Below are 17,593 nucleotides of genomic sequence, written 5' to 3'. Positions count from 1 at the left end.
ATCTCTTCATACAATAGACTTTAATGATATTTTTCAACTTATCAGTATGATGTTAGATGAAAATTTATACCTGCTTTAGTTATTACTTACCTTTGTAACTTAAAATCACATAACCATAAATATTAATTTATTGTAAATTATAAATATTTGTATCCATTTCCTTTTGCTATTGCAACAAATTACCACAAACACAATGGATTAAAACAACACAAACTTATTCTCATACAGTTCTGGAGGTCAGAGTTCCTAAAATCAAGATGTTGGCAAGGTATCCTTTCTGGAGGCTATAGGAAGAAGAATCGGCTTCCTTGTTTTCCCAGCTTCTAGAAGCCTCCCATGTTCCTTGCATGTAGTTCCTTCCTCTGTCTCCAAAGCCAGTAGAATAGCATCTTCTCTATTCTCTGATCTCCCTGCCTCCCTCCTTTAAGAACCCTTGTAATTACATTAGATCCACCCAGACAATCCAGAATAATCTCCTCACCTCCAGATCCTTAATTTAATCCCATCTGCAAAGTCCTTTTTGCTATACAAGGCAATATATCCTCAGGTTGTGGAGATTAGGATGTGAACATGTCTGGGGGCCATTATTCTGCCTCCTCCACCATACATCCCAGTTTCCCTGGAACAGTCCCACTAAATGCCTATCGTCCTGATGCAAATATTAATAATAGTAAAAGCCTCTTTCATTCTCAAAAGTGTCTCCATTTCAATGATATGAACACCCTCCTTAACCAGGGTTTCCCAACCTTTTTTATATAATAACACACATAGAAAATGATAGCATTTTATAGACCCTCAGGATAAAAGAACAAGCCTGCTTATGGCTAGAGGTAACTCTCAGGAGCTCCAGCAGCCTTAAGACCTGCCTGGCTGCTTCAAGGGGCAAGAGGATCCATATCTCAGCACCCCTAGAACCAATTTATGGTACCCATTGGCCAGTGCACACCATTGGGAAAGTCTTCCTTACACTAAACAGTATGTTTAAAGTTTGTTCTTGTGATGCCCTCCTGTGTGAGCAGCATTTGGTTCCAATGAGTATAGCTGGGTCTCATGCACATGATTGATGCTCCCGCTAGATTAATTCAGGTTGTCAGACTGATGTACCCCTTGCCATCTTTTCACATATGCCTCCCAGTTCTGTGCCTGCAGAATCTGCTGTCCCTCAGATGCTCTCCCAGGCGTCAGAGTGTTGGCATTGGTGGCACAGCAGTCCTCCTGGGGTCACAGGAGAGGCTTTTGAAGAGCTCACACAAATCTTCTCTGGGACTCCAGAGTGTGTAAGACTCTTAGCTTTGTGGCATATTTTTCTTCTTTAAACATACTTTGTTAACATAAACATATTAGGGGTAAACATCTTATCATCATTACTGCCTTTCAGATCATTGAAAACACACACACACACACACACACACACACACACACACACACACCAGCTTGGCCAAGAGGCACATTACAGTGTGTCAATCAGACACCAGCACTTTTCATATGTACTTGAGCTGATATTTGTTTTCTTAGCAGGGTCCTTGCTTTAATTGCTGCTTTTTATTTCCACTCTGTTCCTCATTTACTTTACAGGATGCACTCTCCATAGTCCTCAGCATGTCATGTCATGATGGTGTTTGGCCTTTGTTATAGGAATTTTGTCTCTTCAAACATCCATACCAAATTAAGGATTTAAAAATTAATTTTCAGCATTTGTGCCACTTAATACATCCTTGAATTGTCCTGGCTTACAGAATATTTTAAATTATACTGATGATGAATGGTTATACCACAGCTAATAATTACCCACATCACCCACAGAGGTTCCTTGTGACCAGTGGCATTTCTCTGGATTCTCACAGAAGTGGGTGGGGACTTCTGTGTCCCAACCAACGTGGCCACTGTGTGGCAGTAATAGTGTAACACAATTCACAGCTTCCTTCAGAGCATCAGTCTGGCTATTATGAGATTCTTTGTGAAATGTTAGATTTGGGTGGGATTCTACTGTTGTAAATTCTGGGTACAAAGTGGAACTTTACTATTATTTTTATATCCAGCCATCTTAAATTCATGTCATTCAGATAGGTATACAGACTGTGTTGTGTGTATAAACACCCTGTTTTATTTTTCTTAACAAAATGTGATCATTTTCTGTTACGTTGTTACTCTTGTGTGAGGTGGGGGCTAAGGGCTTGGAGGCTGGAGTGAAGAGACCTATGATGTGTGGGTGACTCTGGGTGCACCTTTCCTCCTCTCTGGAGCTCAGTTTCTCCACCAAAGGATCCCTAGCGGCCTGCCCTTGCCACTGTCTTCCTGGTCTAGGAGAAGGCAGCTCCATTCTTCCTGTGGCTCAGGAAGTATTTGCTCCCCTCTCTCATACTTCATTTCCTATCTATCAACACTGGACATTTCTAATCTGCCATAAAAATATATTCAGAAACTGACCACTTCTCACCACCTTCACTGTGGTTATTCTTGTCAAATCATCGCATTCTTATTCTGGATTACAGCAACTGCCTCCTGACTGGTGTACCCTTTTTGCCCTTGCCCATATCAACCCAATAGAGCATCCTTCTAAACCCAAGTCAGATCACAGCATTCCTCTGCTCATACTCCTCTAATATCTTACCATCTCATTCAGAGTAAGAGCCAAAGTCCTTAAAATGACTCACAGAGTTCTACAGAGTTTGCACCCAGTTGTTCTTGCTCTGACCTAATTTACTTCTTTTCCCACAGCAGACTCTGCTATGGCCACACTGACCTCCTTGTATTTACTTAATTCCAGTATAGTTAATGTACACTGAGTATAGTATTAATCTTGGGGGTATAGCATAGCAATTCAACACTTTCATACATGAGTCAGTGCTCATCATGGTAAGTGTATTCTTAATTCCCTTCACCTGTTTCACACATCACCACACCTACCATCCCTCTGGTAATTATCAGTTTGTTCTCTATAGTTAGGAATCTGTTTCCCGGTTTGTCTCTCTTTTTTTTCTTTGTTCATTTGTTTTGTTTCTTAAATTGCACATATGAGTGAAATCATCATATGGTATCTTTCTCTGGCTTATTTCACTTTGCATTATATCCTCTAGATCCATCCATGTTGCCACAAATGGCAAGATATCATTCCTTTTCATGGTTGAGTAAATATATATATATATATATATATATATATATATATATATATATCACACCTTCTTTATCCATTTATCTATCAATGGACACTTGGGCTGCTACCACAGTTTGGCTATTGGAAATTATGTTGTAACAAACATAGGGCTGCACATGTCTTTTCAAATTAGTGTTTTTGTATTCTTTGTGTAAATACCCAGTAGTGGAATTACTGGATCATACAGTAATTCTTTTTTTTTTTTTTTTAAGATTTTATTTATTTATTTGACAGAGATCACAAGTAGGCAGAGAGGCAGGCAAAGGGGGGTGGTAAGCAGGCTCCTCATCAAGCAGAGAGCCCAATGTGGGGCTCGATCCCAGGACCCCAGGACCATGACGCGAGCTGAAGGCAGAGGCTTACCCCACTGAGCCACCCAGGTGCCCCGATCATACGGTAATTCTATTTTTAATTTTTGAGAAGACTTTCCACAATAGATGCACAGTTTGCAGTCCCACCAACAGCACACAAGGGTTCCACTTTCTCCATATCCTCACCAATAGTTGTTTCTTGTGTTTTTGGTTTTAGCCATTCTGACCAGTATGAGGTAGTATCTCATTTGTTGTTTTGACTTGCATCTCCCTGATGATGAGTGATGTTGAACATCTTTTCATGTGCCTGGGTCTATCTGTATGTCTTCTTTGGAGATTTGACTGTTCATGCTTTCTGCCCATTTTTAAATCGGATTTTTTAAGAAGAATTGAGTTGATAAGTTCTTCAGATATTTCAGATACTAGCCCATTATTGAACATATCATTTGCAATTATCTTCCCCCATTCAATAGGTTGTCTTTTAGTTTTTTTTTTTTTAAGATTTTATTTATTTATTTGACAGACAGAGATCACAAGTAGGCAGAGAGGCAGGCAGAGAGAGAAGGGGAAGCAGGCTCCCTGCTGAGCAGAGAGCCCAATGCAGGGCTTGATCCCAGGACCCTGAGATCATGACCCGAGCCGATGGCAGAGGCTTTAACCCACTGAGCCACCCAGGCACCCCGGTTGTCTTTTAGTTTTGATTGTTTCCTTTGTTGTGCAGAAATTTTTCCTTTTGATGTAGTCCCAACAGTGTATTTTTGTTTTTTTTCTCTCACCTCAGCAGACATAACTAGAAAAATATTGCTACAGCGGATGTCAGAAATTACTGCCTGTGTTCTCTTCTAGGATTTTTATGGTTTCTGGTCTCACATTTAGGTCTTTAATCCAGTTTGCGTTTATTTTTGTGTATGGTATAAGAAAGTGGTCTAGTTTCATTCTTTTGCTTATAGCTGTCCAGTTTTCCCAGCACCATTTGTTGAAGACTCTCTTTTCCCCATTGGATATTCTTGCCTCCTTTGTCATAGATTAGTTGACCATATAATCTTGGGTTTATTTCTGGGCTCTTTATTCTATCTCATCAGTCTATGCATCTAATTTTGTACCAGTGCCAACTGTCTTGGTTACTTGAAGACTGGGATTGTGATACCTCCAGTCTTGTTCTTCTTTTTTAAGATCATTCTGGCTATTTGAGGTCTTTGTGATTCCATACAAATTTTAAGATTTTAATATTTTTTGTTCTAGTTCTGTGAAAAATATTGCCTGTATTTTGATAGGAACAAACAACAGCATTTGTTCTTCCAGTCCATGAGCATGGAATGGTTTTCTGTTTCTTTGTGTCATCTTTAATTTCTTTCACCAATGTTTTATAGTTTTCAGAGTACAGGTCTTGGTACTTGTTTTTTTTTTTTTAAAGATTTTATTTATTTATTTGACAGACAGAGATCACAAGTAGACAGAGAGGCAGGCAGAGAGAGAGAGGGAAGCAGGCTCCCTGCTGAGCAGAGAGCCCGATGTGGGACTCGATCCCAGGACCCTGAGATCATGACCTGAGCCGAAGGCAGCGGCTTAACCCACTGAGCCACCCAGGCACCCAGGTCTTAGTACTTGTAATAAACGTAACCTCCTTAGTTACATTTATTCCTAGGTATTTTATTCTTTTTAGTGCAATCATAAATGGGATTATTTTCTTAATTTCTCTTTTTGCTACTTCATTATTAATGTGTAGAAATGCAACAGATCTCTGTATATTGATTTTGTGTCCTGTGAATTCATTTATCAGTTCTAGTAGTTTTTTGGTGGAGTCTTTAGGGCTTTCTATATATACTATCATGCACATTGACCTCCTTTTAATTTTTCAAATAGGCTAGGGACATTCCCTCCTGGGGCTTTAGCCCATGTTATTGCCTCTGCCCAGAATGCTTTTCTCAAAAAAAAAAAAAAAAAAATGCACTGGGCTGGTTTCCTCACCTACTTTAGGACTTTGTTTAGATACTGCCTCTCAGTGGTATCTTCCCTGACTATTTAAAGAGACTGCAATCCCTTTTCTCTGCCTCCAGACTCCCTCTCTCACATTCCTGATTTTTCTCCATAGCAGGTACACCTGCTGACACGATATGTATATTATTTGTTTGTGTTGTCTATCCCCCCTCACTAAAATGTAAGCTTCACAGGGCCAGGATTTTTGTCTATTTTGTCCACTGTTCTATTTCCAGTGCCCAGCACATAGATAATAAGTATTTATCAATGAAAAAAAAAACAAATTTCCTTATTCCTATCTTCTTACTCTTCCATTTGATTCTTCATTTTTTATTACATTTTTAACTTCCAAGAGCTGCTTTTCCCTCTCAGATTATTTTTTAAAAGCAATATTTTTGTTGCTGTTCTTATGTCATGATTGCAACATCTTATCTCTCTGAGGGTATTTGTTGTGCACTTGTTTTTTGCACAGTCTCTTCCAAAATGCATCATGGGTTTGCGCATTGGATTACTGTTTCATTTTAGAGTCTTGGATCTTGGATGTCTGATAATCTCATTAACATTTTTAAAAAGATTTTATTTATTTATTTGACAGACAGAGATCACAAGTAGGCAGAGAGGCAGGCAGAGAGAGAAGGGGAAGCAGGGAACCCAGTGCAGGGCTCAGTCCCAGGACCCTGGGATCATGACCTGAGCCAAAGGCAGAGGCTTTAACCCACTGAGCCACCCAGGCGCCCCCTCGTTAACATTTAAAAATTAACCTTAAGGAGTTCAGTTTATCTACAAACAAGTTAACATATCTAATTAGCCAGGTAATGGCTTTTGACAAATGTAAAAACCCTCAGAACCAGCTTCCCAATCAATATATAAAATATTAGCATCATTCCAGAAAGTTTTCTCTGTCCCCTTGCAATCCCCAACCCACACATCCCAAGCAGTCATTGTTCAGCTTTCTGTCAATGGACTCAATTTTGCTCATTCTATAAATTTTTATAAATCAAATCATATATTATGCAGTTTTTTGTGTCTGGTTTCTTCCATTTGCCATAATGAGATTCATCCACATTTTTGCATATATCAATGGTTCCTTTCTACTCTATATGATATGGTTTGTCTATCAATTCACCTATTGGTAAGTATGTGGATTGTTACTAATTTAGCTTTATTGAACTGTCTGCTGTGAAATTACAATTCCGTGTGGACAACAGCTTGAACAAAGGTGAGGCAAGCCAAGAAGCCTAGGTCACAAAATTTAGGAGGCACTCAAGCTTGGGTTCAGGTAAGTGCCAACCCTGTACCTGTACAACCCTGAAAGTGAGTGTCTCCTTAAATTTCCCACTTGAGGCACTTTGCTTGCCTCACCCTAGTCCAGGCCTTGCTGTGGATAAACATTTTGATTTTTCTTGGGTAGATAACTAGGAGTGGAATTGCTGGATCACAGGAGAGTTATCTGTTTAACTTCATAAAAAAGGTAACTGTCAAACAGTTTTCCAAAGTGGTTACATCATTGTACACTCCCATCAATAACTGATGAGACTTGAGTTGCTCTACAGCCTCACCAACAAGTACATTTGCAGTCTTCTGTTCTGTTGCCACAGACCAATTGCTTCTTGTAAATGTGGCTCATCCCTGTGACTCTTGTTGTCCTACTCATCTTCTTGGCTTCCCTAATCCAACCCAGATTCAGAAGAGCTTTTGCTGAACTCTTTCCGTGCCCATGGTTGCAAACAAAAGAAATAACAGCTATACAGCTCTAAGTGAGCTCTCTTCATCTTCAGGCAGCGTGTTTTCACTGATGCACTTCTGAGATCTGCCCCCACTGGGTCCATTTACTTCTCTTTAAGTTTCTTTCCCATTGTCCTTCATAGCTTCTATCTGATCTCAGCTACTTTTGTTAGCTTTTACATGTATTTTGGTACCTGTGGATTCTATCTTCTACCTTTGCTGAAAATAGAGTTTTCAAAGTTTTTCCTTTTGCTTTTGCATTGTTTTCTAAAAGAGTCAAAGTACTTATAAATGTATCCATATTGAGCAGGAAATCCTTATTTGTATTTCTGAGTAAACTGTGGAAGCAGAGGTGGATTTATATAGTTGGAAGGAGATGAATTTTGTTAATTTCTAATTAGGACTGCATAATGATAGGGTTGATAGAATCTTAACAGTATCTGAAAATGATGCGACCTATTTTTCAAGGGCCTCTCTAGTGAGAGTGTGGTGGCCAGGTACAAGAAAGAATCCTTATTATGTCAATGCACCCCAGGAGCAAACTGCGGAAGGCAAATTCCCACTTCCATCAGTAATTCCAACAGGGAGTTCTGCGGTTCTCATCAGATCTGCCTTTCTTGACTAAGACATTAGAAAGAGCCATAGAATCAATGAAATATAAGGCCTGGAGGTGACATGGACTCAGAAGCATTCCAAGCACAGTTCCTGGCACTGAGCAATGAACTGGTGGGTTATGACAGGGATGGAATGAACTCACTGCCCTTCCTATTTTAAACTGAGCATGAATCTGCATTCTTTCCTCTTTCCCTGGTGAAATGAACCAACAGGTATATTTTTAAAAACATATGCATCGGTTATAGAACATATAAAGATTTTAAATGGATATATATATAATGTGTGCTTATGAAGTAATTTAGACAGTATAGACAGTGAAGAGCAAAAGTCTTAAGTTAAACAGTAAGTACTGCTATTTACGATTCTATATTTTAACACCACAAATCTCTCTACGAATAATTCTATAAATACATAATACAGAATATGGAGAATAATACTCACATGCTGGTAACTGTGTAATTCTTTGGAGAAGAGAGTGAATTTGAAAGAAGGGAATTTTTCACTGTTTATATATTTATATATTGTCTAACATTTCTAAGAATATATTCATGTATTATATAATTTTTACTGACTGTCTTTTTTTTTTTTTAAAGATTTTATTTATTTATTTGACAGAGAGAGATCACAAGTAGACAGAGAGGCAGGCAGAGAGAGAGAGGGAAGCAGGCTCCCTGCCGAGCAGAGAGCCCCATGCGGAACTCGATCCCAGGACCCTGAGATCATGACCTGAGCCGAAGGCAGCGGCTTAACCCACTGAGCCACCAGGCGCCCCTTTACTGACTGTCTTAACAGCTTCATGGAGGTATAACTGACATACAATAAATTGCACATATTTTAAATTTTTTATTTCTTTTTAAACTGCACATACTGAATGTGTATAATTTGATAATTTAAATCTATATTCACTTGTGAAACCATCACCTCTATCAAGGTAGTGAAAATATTTGTCACCTGGCAAGTTTCCTTATGACCTTTCATAATCTCTCCTCTCCTGACCTTCCCACCTACTCCCAGGCAACCACTGATGTGTTTTCTGTCACTGACGATTATTTAAAATCTTCTAAAATAGGAAATAAATGGAATATGTTTTCTGACTTCTTTTACTCAGCACAATTATTTTAAGACTTATCCATTTTGTAGCCGTATCAGTAGTTTATTCTTTTTTGTGTGTGAATAATTACATAATTTTTATTTTATTTATTTATTTTTTAGTTACATAATTTTTAAAGGGAGAATTCAGGGCGAAGGAGGCAAGAGAAAGCTAGATAATACATACGCCTCAAACATCCTGAAATGTTGCCATCCATTTTAAAATGTTACTTAAGTGTTTAAATATATTGAAAAGATAATGTTGCCTTACCTCACACAGTCCCATTTCCGGGAGCAACCACAAATGGGTTTGAAAAACCTGACTAGGTGATTTTTTTAAAAAAGCAACATATGCTCCCCGCGACGTGGTAAGGAAAACGCCGCGTGTGTAGACAGGAGCCCAGGGCTCAGGGGACAGAGCTCAAGGGACTCGCCGGCCGCACTCCGAGCTCAGCGCCCCGCCCAGTTGTCCCAGGCCCCAGGCCCCCAGAGCACCGCCCTGCCTGCAGTGACAACAACTGGTCGCCAGGTGGTGCTGCGGCGCCGGGTTCCAGAGCTTCGTGACAAAAGAGGAGCTACCGCGAGGGGGGACACGTGACCCGGGTCTCAGGCTGGGGCTCCGGCGTCACGTGACGCGGCCCGGAAGCCGCGAGCCCCGGCAGCTAAGGGGGATGGCAGGGGCTCCGCGCTGAGGCGAGGACAGGTGGGCTGCGCCGAAGCGGGAGCCGGAGCCGGAGCTCGAGCGGTGAGTCTTCTGGCTGACTGGCCGGGGCTGCTGGCGAGTCACTGTCTCAGGCGGGACCCACGTCGCCTTCCTCTGGGGCGCAGCGGATGCTCGGGGTCAGGCATTGACCGACTTGGCGTGCGGGTCCGAGTCTCCCCGGCTTCCCACCCTCAGCCGCGGTAAGATGCGGGCACCCCTCCCGGGATGAGGCGAGCACTGTCTGGCGGCACTGTCTCCCTTGACCTCCCCTGGCCGTTTGACAGGCGGGGAAACTGAGGTACCGAGCTGGGAAGGGTCACCCAGACGACCAGCCAGGGCTTCTTCCACGCTTCCCAAAGGGGCCTCGTCGCCTCGGGCGAGTCACCCGCCCTCTGTGGGAGCCCTGCTTGGGGGACTTGCGATGGTGGGTCTTCGGGTCACAGAGCACCAGAACTGGGACCACTCCCCCCGCCGGTGCAGCCCCCTTCTAGGACAGTTGGGGAAATCGAGGCTCGGGGCTTGCCTAAGGTCACGTAGTGAGTTAGTGGCAGCCCTGCGACTAAAATCCAAGTCTCCCCAAGCTCCAGCAGCTGCTTGCTTTTCAGCGCACCGCCTCCTGCGGACAACTTGACGTGTGAAACGGCACCCTCTCCCGTCCTCTCCTCTTCTGGCGCTCCCTTTTTTAGCTCTGCATTCTCCATCCCCCGGATTGGCTTGGTTCTGGGTGTGGTTCCCTGTTTCATTGTTCACGATTTTTTCTGCAGCCTCATCACTCTGTAGGTTTTGCTTCCAACATCCTGCTATTTTGTGTAAATGTTGCCGAAATACAAAACAGGAATTGGAGTAAGCTCCTGGGTGGGTAGGTGGCTCCCAGCAGGGGTTGTGGAGAGCCCTGGGGTTAACCTGAAGAATGTAAAGCCCCGGGCTTTAGTTTTTCTGTAGCTTGCTTGTCTCATTTGGAGAATGTTGGTTATTTGGATGCAACCATTGGAGGCTTGCTGAAATGAGATAGCGGCTTGGCATGACGGAAAGAACCAAGACTGGGGAATTGGGAGATGCTATTCTAACTCTTGACACTTGCTTTGCAACCTTGGGTGACTCCCATCCTGGAATACAGTGATGGAGTTGAATCCCTAAGGACCTCTTCTGCTCTGACTGCTCTGACATTCTGTACCTTTAGCTCTGTTTGTCTTCTAATCCGAGCGGGTTTTCCCCAGTACATTACTGTTGCCTTGTGACAAGGGTTAATCCAGTTGTCCAGGAAGCAGTCTCCCTACTCCACTCATTTCTAGGTTACCATGAAATCCCCCTCTTTCTTCTTATCTCTGTATTAAGTCCAATCTAAATGTTGACAGCTGAGATGATTTCGACTGTCTTTAATCCCTTTAAACATGATCAAGGCCTTCTTTGACTCTTGTCGAGAGCCTTGTCCACAGTAATTAACTTGTACATTAAGAGTATGTTTTCTTTAAAGATGTGGAGGAAGTAAAGGGGACACAAAGGATGGTCTTTTCCTTGGAGTTTGAGACTGTGGGGTGGAGGCTGTGTGAAGAAGAGGCTGCTGTCATGCTGGTATTAAGCCTCTCTTCCTTTGTTTTCTGAGTGTGCCATTTATAATGTCCCGCTATTGAGTCCTTATTTTCCCTTTAGACCATGTAGCTTTTCATTCAGCCTCATCTCTCTGCAGCTGGAGTGCTCAGAGCTGGCTTTGTCTATTTTATTTTATTTTATTTTGCTTTGTCTATTTTAAAGGCAGATTCCATTTCTTCTGCAATATTCCAGAGACTACAATGAAGACCAGTGGATGCAAGTGCCAAAGGGAAGTGGTTTTGGATGAACTTAAGAACTTTAAAAGAATAAGAGCTCTTCCGTGTTGCAGCACAGAGCATGGAGGTCCCTGTCACTGGAGACAGTTGTCACTGGGCAATTACTTTTGGGAATGCTATAAATTATGTTATTGTGTTGGGTAGAGCTTTGGACTACGTAAAATTTGAGGTTTTCTTCTAACTCAGGGGTACTGTGAAATTCTGGGAGGGACTTTTTAGCATGAAGAATGTGAAGTAGAGTGGGTGTCCACTTCTGTGACTGCCTTACTTTTCCCCTTGCCTCAGACAACTACTTTCTCTTGCGTTAAGTACTCTTGTTTTTTAATTTAATTTTATTTTTTTAATTTCTCTTCCCCTCCCCAGGGAGTGTCTGAATTCTTTAAATGCTTGCTTTCTCTTCCAAGGTCAGATGCTGAAGAGTCCTTGTGCTGTTAATGATACATTTCTTCTTTCTACCCTGACCTGAAAGCAGGGTTCTAGAACTAGGCTGAGTGAATGGACTTTGGTTTCTTCTTTGGCTGGCCTAGCTCTGATAACCCCTTCCAGAAGTGTGTGACTGACTGACCACTAACACCTAGGCTAGCTTTTCTCTTTGCCCACAGAGGAAACTCACGCTGAGTCCTTTTACCTCAACCCAAGCCTTGCAGGAATCCTGAGCCTCTCTCCTTAAGCAAGGCCTTACTGGATCTAAGCAAACAAAGCTAGCTCCGTTTTATAGGTGTGGGGTCCCATGGATGAGACATTCTTAATGTGCCAAAATAGGAACCACATGATGTTGCATTTGGTGCCATCTTTTCTTTGATCTCCCAAACATTTCTCTTAGAAACCTTGACACCCAGGACCAGCTCTCAATGACCTTCTCTAGTAGGAAATACTCCTTTGTGCTTCCCTATTCCGTGAAGTCAGGAATCTGTCTGTGTTACTGTGATGCTCATGGCACATAGATCACCATTTCCAAGACGAGTTGGCTCAGCTCTCCAGAGTGATGAAAAGGAGAACTGCAGAACTGCAAGTTTGCACAGAAAACTCTCTGAGTTCCTGCTCTTAAAATTCTGTATAGTGATAATTGCATCTAGCTCTGAACTCATGTACTTTTTATTATGCAGAATTCCCCCTGCATGCCTAATCTTGCCCCTGTTTTGTTCCAAAGGAGATTGCAAGGAGGATAGATAATTTATGGTGTGATAGAAACATGGACTGAATGTGGTATGTTGTATTCTAATCCCATGTCTTTAACTGGCTGGGGCCTTGGTTTTCTCACCTTTGAATGAGAAGCTGGGGCGTTAGGTCTTCTGTAAGTCATGCCTGGTCCTAACATTTAGTGGTTATTATGTTTGTGTGTAGAAAGTGAGCGTGTTTGTCTCATCAGCCCCTCCTGTGCAGAGCCTGCTGAGGTCAGCAGCTGCTTTGCGGCTGCCCTCTCACCAGAATCTTTTAGGCAGGAATCAAATTATGGAATGTACTTCTGTGGTAGGTGAAATGGAGTTTCATCTGATTCCCTTTAAAAACAAATCACGTGGAAGTTAGAAATTTTCATTTTCCTCCGTGTAGACCACACATAGCAACACAGTCTGTTTCCTTGTTTATGATTTTGGAATTCCAGCAGTATAGAAGAGAAAAATGCACCTAAAGAATTTGCTGATTCTTAGGGTTCCAAAGTCTAACCCAGTGTAATTGTTTCAGAAAAATGGGTGGCACTTGTAGTCTGCAAATATCACCAATCCGTGAACTCTGTTATGAAGTGAGGCCTGGGGTGTGCCTATCATAAGATCATATATATTTTTCTAGTGACTAGTATAAATCCACCTGTAATCAAGATCATTTAGGAAGACGGTTAAAAATAAAAATACTCAGGTTTAATCAGATTGGGCCGAGAAATCTGTTTGGATTTTTTAAAGCCGTTTTATTGAGATATAATTCACATGGCATGGCATACAGTTCAACCATTTAAAGTGTACAATTCAGAGGCTTTTTAGTATATTCACAGAATTGTGCAACTGTCACCACAATCAATTCTGGAGACTTTCAACCTCCCCAAAAGAAACTGTTCCTTAGGTGTCACCTGCTAATTCCTCTTAACTCCATACCCCAAGCCTCAGGCAACTACTACTCTGTTTTCTGCTCTAGACTTTCGTATGAACGAAAGCATACAGTATATGGTGCTCTGTGACTGACTTTTTTCAATTAGAATAATGTTTTCAAGGTTCACCCATGTAGTCACATGTATCAATATTTAATTTCTTTTTATTGCTAAATAATATTATATCAATGTACCACATTTCATTTATCCATTCATCAGGTTTGTTTCCACATTTTGGCGCTTAGGGATAATGCTGCTGTGAACATTTGTGTACCAGGTTTTTGTGAGGACATACATTTTCATTTTAGGACATACCTGGGAGTAGAATTGCTGGGTCATATGGTAACTATGTTTTGAGTAATCGCAAGACTCTTGTCCAAAGTAGCTGCACCATTTTACATTCCCACCAACTGTGTTAGAGGGTTCTCATTTCTCCACAGCTTCACCAAAATTTATTATTATCTGTCTTTGATTTTAGCCATCTTGGTGGGTATGAAGTGGTCTTTGGTTCACATTTACCTGATGGCCAGTGATATTGAATATCTTTTCATGTGGTTATTGGCCATTTTCACATCTTTGGCAATAGGACTCTCCGGGTGCTTTGCCTATTTTTTAATTGGATTGACTTTTTATTATTGAGTTATAATAGTTCTTTATATTTTCTAGATATAAGTCTCTTATCAGAAATATGATTTGCAGAAATTTTCTCCCATTATGTGGGTTGCTTTTCACTTTCTTGATGGTGTTGTTTGAGACACAAACATTTTTAATTTCAATACTGTCTAATTTACCTGGGTTTTTTTCCCTTTTTTTTTTTTTGCTTGTGCTTTTGTTGTCATATATAATTATCTAATCTGAGGTCATGAAGATTTATGCTTATGTTTTCTTCTAAGAGTTCTATGGTTTAACTCCTGTGTTTAGGTCTTTGATCTGTTATGAGTTAATTTTTGCCTATGGTGTGAGGTAGAGTTCTAACTTCATTCTTTGAATGTGAATATCCAGTAGTCCCAGCATGATTTGTTGAAAAGATTATTCTTTTCCCATTGAATTATCTTGGCATCCTTGTCAAAAATCAGTTGACCATAGATGTGAGTGTTTATTTTTGGGCTCTCAATTCTATTCCATTTATCTATATATCTATCTTTATGCCAGTCCATATTGTCTTGGTAGCTTTGTGCTAAGTTTTGAAATTGGGAAGTCCTCCAACTTTGTTCTTCTTTTCCAAAAGTGTTTTGGCTAATCTGAGCCTCTTGAATTTCCACACGAATTTTAGAATCTGACAGTTTCTTGCCAGTTTCTGAAAAGGCAACTGGGATTTTGATAAGCATTCAGCTGAAACTATAGGTCAGTTTGGAGACTATTGCCATCTTAACAACATTCAGTCTTCTAATCCATGAACATTGGGGTGTTTTTTCAACTTTTTCGGCTTTTAATTTCTTTCAACAATATATCGTAGTTTTCATGTACAAGTCTTACACATTCTTGGCTTAAATTTATTCCTAAAAATTTTATTCTTTTTGATGGTATTGTAAAGAGACAGTTTCTCAATTTAATTTTCAGATTTTTCATTGGTTTTTGTATTTTGACTGGGTATCTTACAACTCTGCTGAATTTACTAATTCTCCTCGCTTTAGTAGATAATTTTTTATGTGTTTACAAGTCACCCTTAAAAGTATTGTTTAGTTTTTGGCAATGAAGCTAAGTAACACTTTAGTACTGCCTCTCCCTCCCTCTATTCCTTTTTCCTCCTCTGACCTTCCCATATGCCCCAAAAGATAGATAGATAGATAGACAGATAGATAGATATGGATTCTCTTTCCTTTGTTGGAATGGAAACCAATCAGTAAGCTCTTAGATGGTAATTTGTTGAGAATGTTTTATGTATTTTCAAAAGTGAGTAAATATGAGGCTGATAGGTGGATGAAAGATGCTCAGTTTTTATTTTGCTGAAAATTAAAGAAATGTAAAATTAAACAAATACAAGGAGCCACCCGTCTGTTTAAAAGAACACAAATTAAAATGAGAAAAACCAACATTGGCAGAGTTATGAAGAGACAGTCATGTCCATATATTGTTAGTGATGCTGTAGGTTAGTTCAACCATTTGTATGTTAGGAACCATAAAAATGAACTTATTCACCTAGTTCTATGCCAAAGATATGTCTCAAAAATTAAAAACTATTTGTATGAATTCTTATTAGCTGTGCTATAATAGATTTTAACAAAGAAAGCATAAGCCTCAAATCCAACGATTAGGAGCTAGTGAAGCAAACTATTATATCAATATAATGATGGACCATTATGTTGCAACTAAACATTATTAGTGTGTGTACTGTACAGATTCAAGGAAGAGTAGATATGAAATAAGTGGGAAAACCCTTAAAATAATGAGAATATTGATAACAAAAAATAGGTTAGGTAAGAAATTTAAAAAATTGTTAAGATTATACAAATAGCTGATATTTCAGTACAATTATGGTTGAATGTATACTTGAAGAAAAAAATATTTTTCCACCAAACAAAAAGTTTCTTACTTTGTAGTGGTTCACCCTTTTGGGTCTAAATACATTAGGAAAATTTTAACTTTGTGTTGATGGGCCACACATAATATATAAACTTTTTCTCTTTGTCCTTAAGAACCTGAAGGACAAGCTTGTCCTGAATTTTCACATATCATGCCCCTCATGTTAACAGTTAGCAGGTGCTATTAAAATCTCCCACAGGGCAGGAATCACAATTGCACAAGAGATTTGGAAACCAGGTTTCATCAAAGGGAGCCCAGGGCAAGGTGGTATGGCCTTGGAGGCCAACACTCAGTGGGGACAGCTAGAGAGCAAGGGAAGGCACCCTTGGTTGCAGAAAGAGCCCCAGAAGGAACTCCAGGAGGGACTACACCCACCCTCTATTGTGCTTAGATCCCTACTTCACAGCTCTGAGAAAGGCCTTCTGCTTGCACTTTCCTAGGGATGGGGAACACGTTGTCTCCCAGAGCCGTCTGTTCCATTAGATAACTCCTTTTGATAAAGATTTTTCCTTATGTCTAGCCAAAAACCTGCCTCCCTCTGCTTTCCATCTACTGATCCTATTTCTGACTCATCTGTGCCATCTCACAGGACAAGTCTTATCCATAGGACAGCTTTTTTTTTTTCTTTTCAGTGTTTCAGAATTCATTGTTTATGCGCCACACCCAGTGCTCCATGCAATACGTGCCCTCCATAATACCCACCACCAGGGTCCCCCAACCTCCCATCCCCCTCCCCTCCAAAACCCTCAGTTTGTTTCTCAGAGTCCACAGTCTCTCATGGTTCATCTCCCCCTCCGATTTCCCCCAACTATCCTCTCCATCTCCCCAGGTCCTCCATGTTATTCCTTATGCTCCACAAGTAAGTAAAACCATATGATAATTGACTTTCTCTGCTTGACTTATTTCACTCAGCATAATCTCTTCCAGTCCCTCCCATGTTGATACAAAAGTTGGGTATTCATGCTTTCTGATGGAGGCATAATACTCCTAGTATATATGGACTGTGTCTTTATCCATTTGTCCGTTGAAGGGCATCTTGATTCTTTCCACAGTTTGGTGACCGTGGCCATTGCTGCTATGAACATTGCGGTACAAATGGCCTTTCTTTTCACTATATCTGTATCTTTGGGGTAAATACCCAATAGTGCAATTGCACGGTCATAGGGAAGCTCTATTTTTAATTTCTTAAGGAATCTCCACACTGTTTTCCAAAGTGGCTGCACCAACTTGCATTCCCACCAACAGTGCATAGGACAGCTTTTATTTTATTTTATTTTTAAAAGATTTTATTTATTATTTGACAGAGAGAGATCACAAGTAGGCAGAGAGGCAGGCAGAGAGAGAGAGAGGGAAGAAGGCTCTCCACTGAGCAAAGAGCCCGATGCAGGGCTTGATCCCAGGACCCTGAGATCATGACCGGAGCTCAAGGCAGAGGCTTAACCCACTGAGCCATCCAGGAGGCCCATAGGACAGCTTTTAAAAGCATTTTTTATACCTGCCAAGTTGCCAGCTCTCCAGGTTGGACCTTCTCAATGCTTCTTGTCATCTCTCCTCAGACTGGTGCTGAGCCCTGGCTATGCCACAGTTTAT

This window comes from Enhydra lutris, unplaced genomic scaffold (assembly GCF_002288905.1).
Source record: "Enhydra lutris kenyoni isolate GAN:26980312 unplaced genomic scaffold, ASM228890v2 scaffoldscaffold5, whole genome shotgun sequence".
NCBI classification, from domain to species: Eukaryota; Metazoa; Chordata; class Mammalia; order Carnivora; family Mustelidae; genus Enhydra; species Enhydra lutris.
This window is presented reverse-complemented; position numbering follows the sequence as displayed.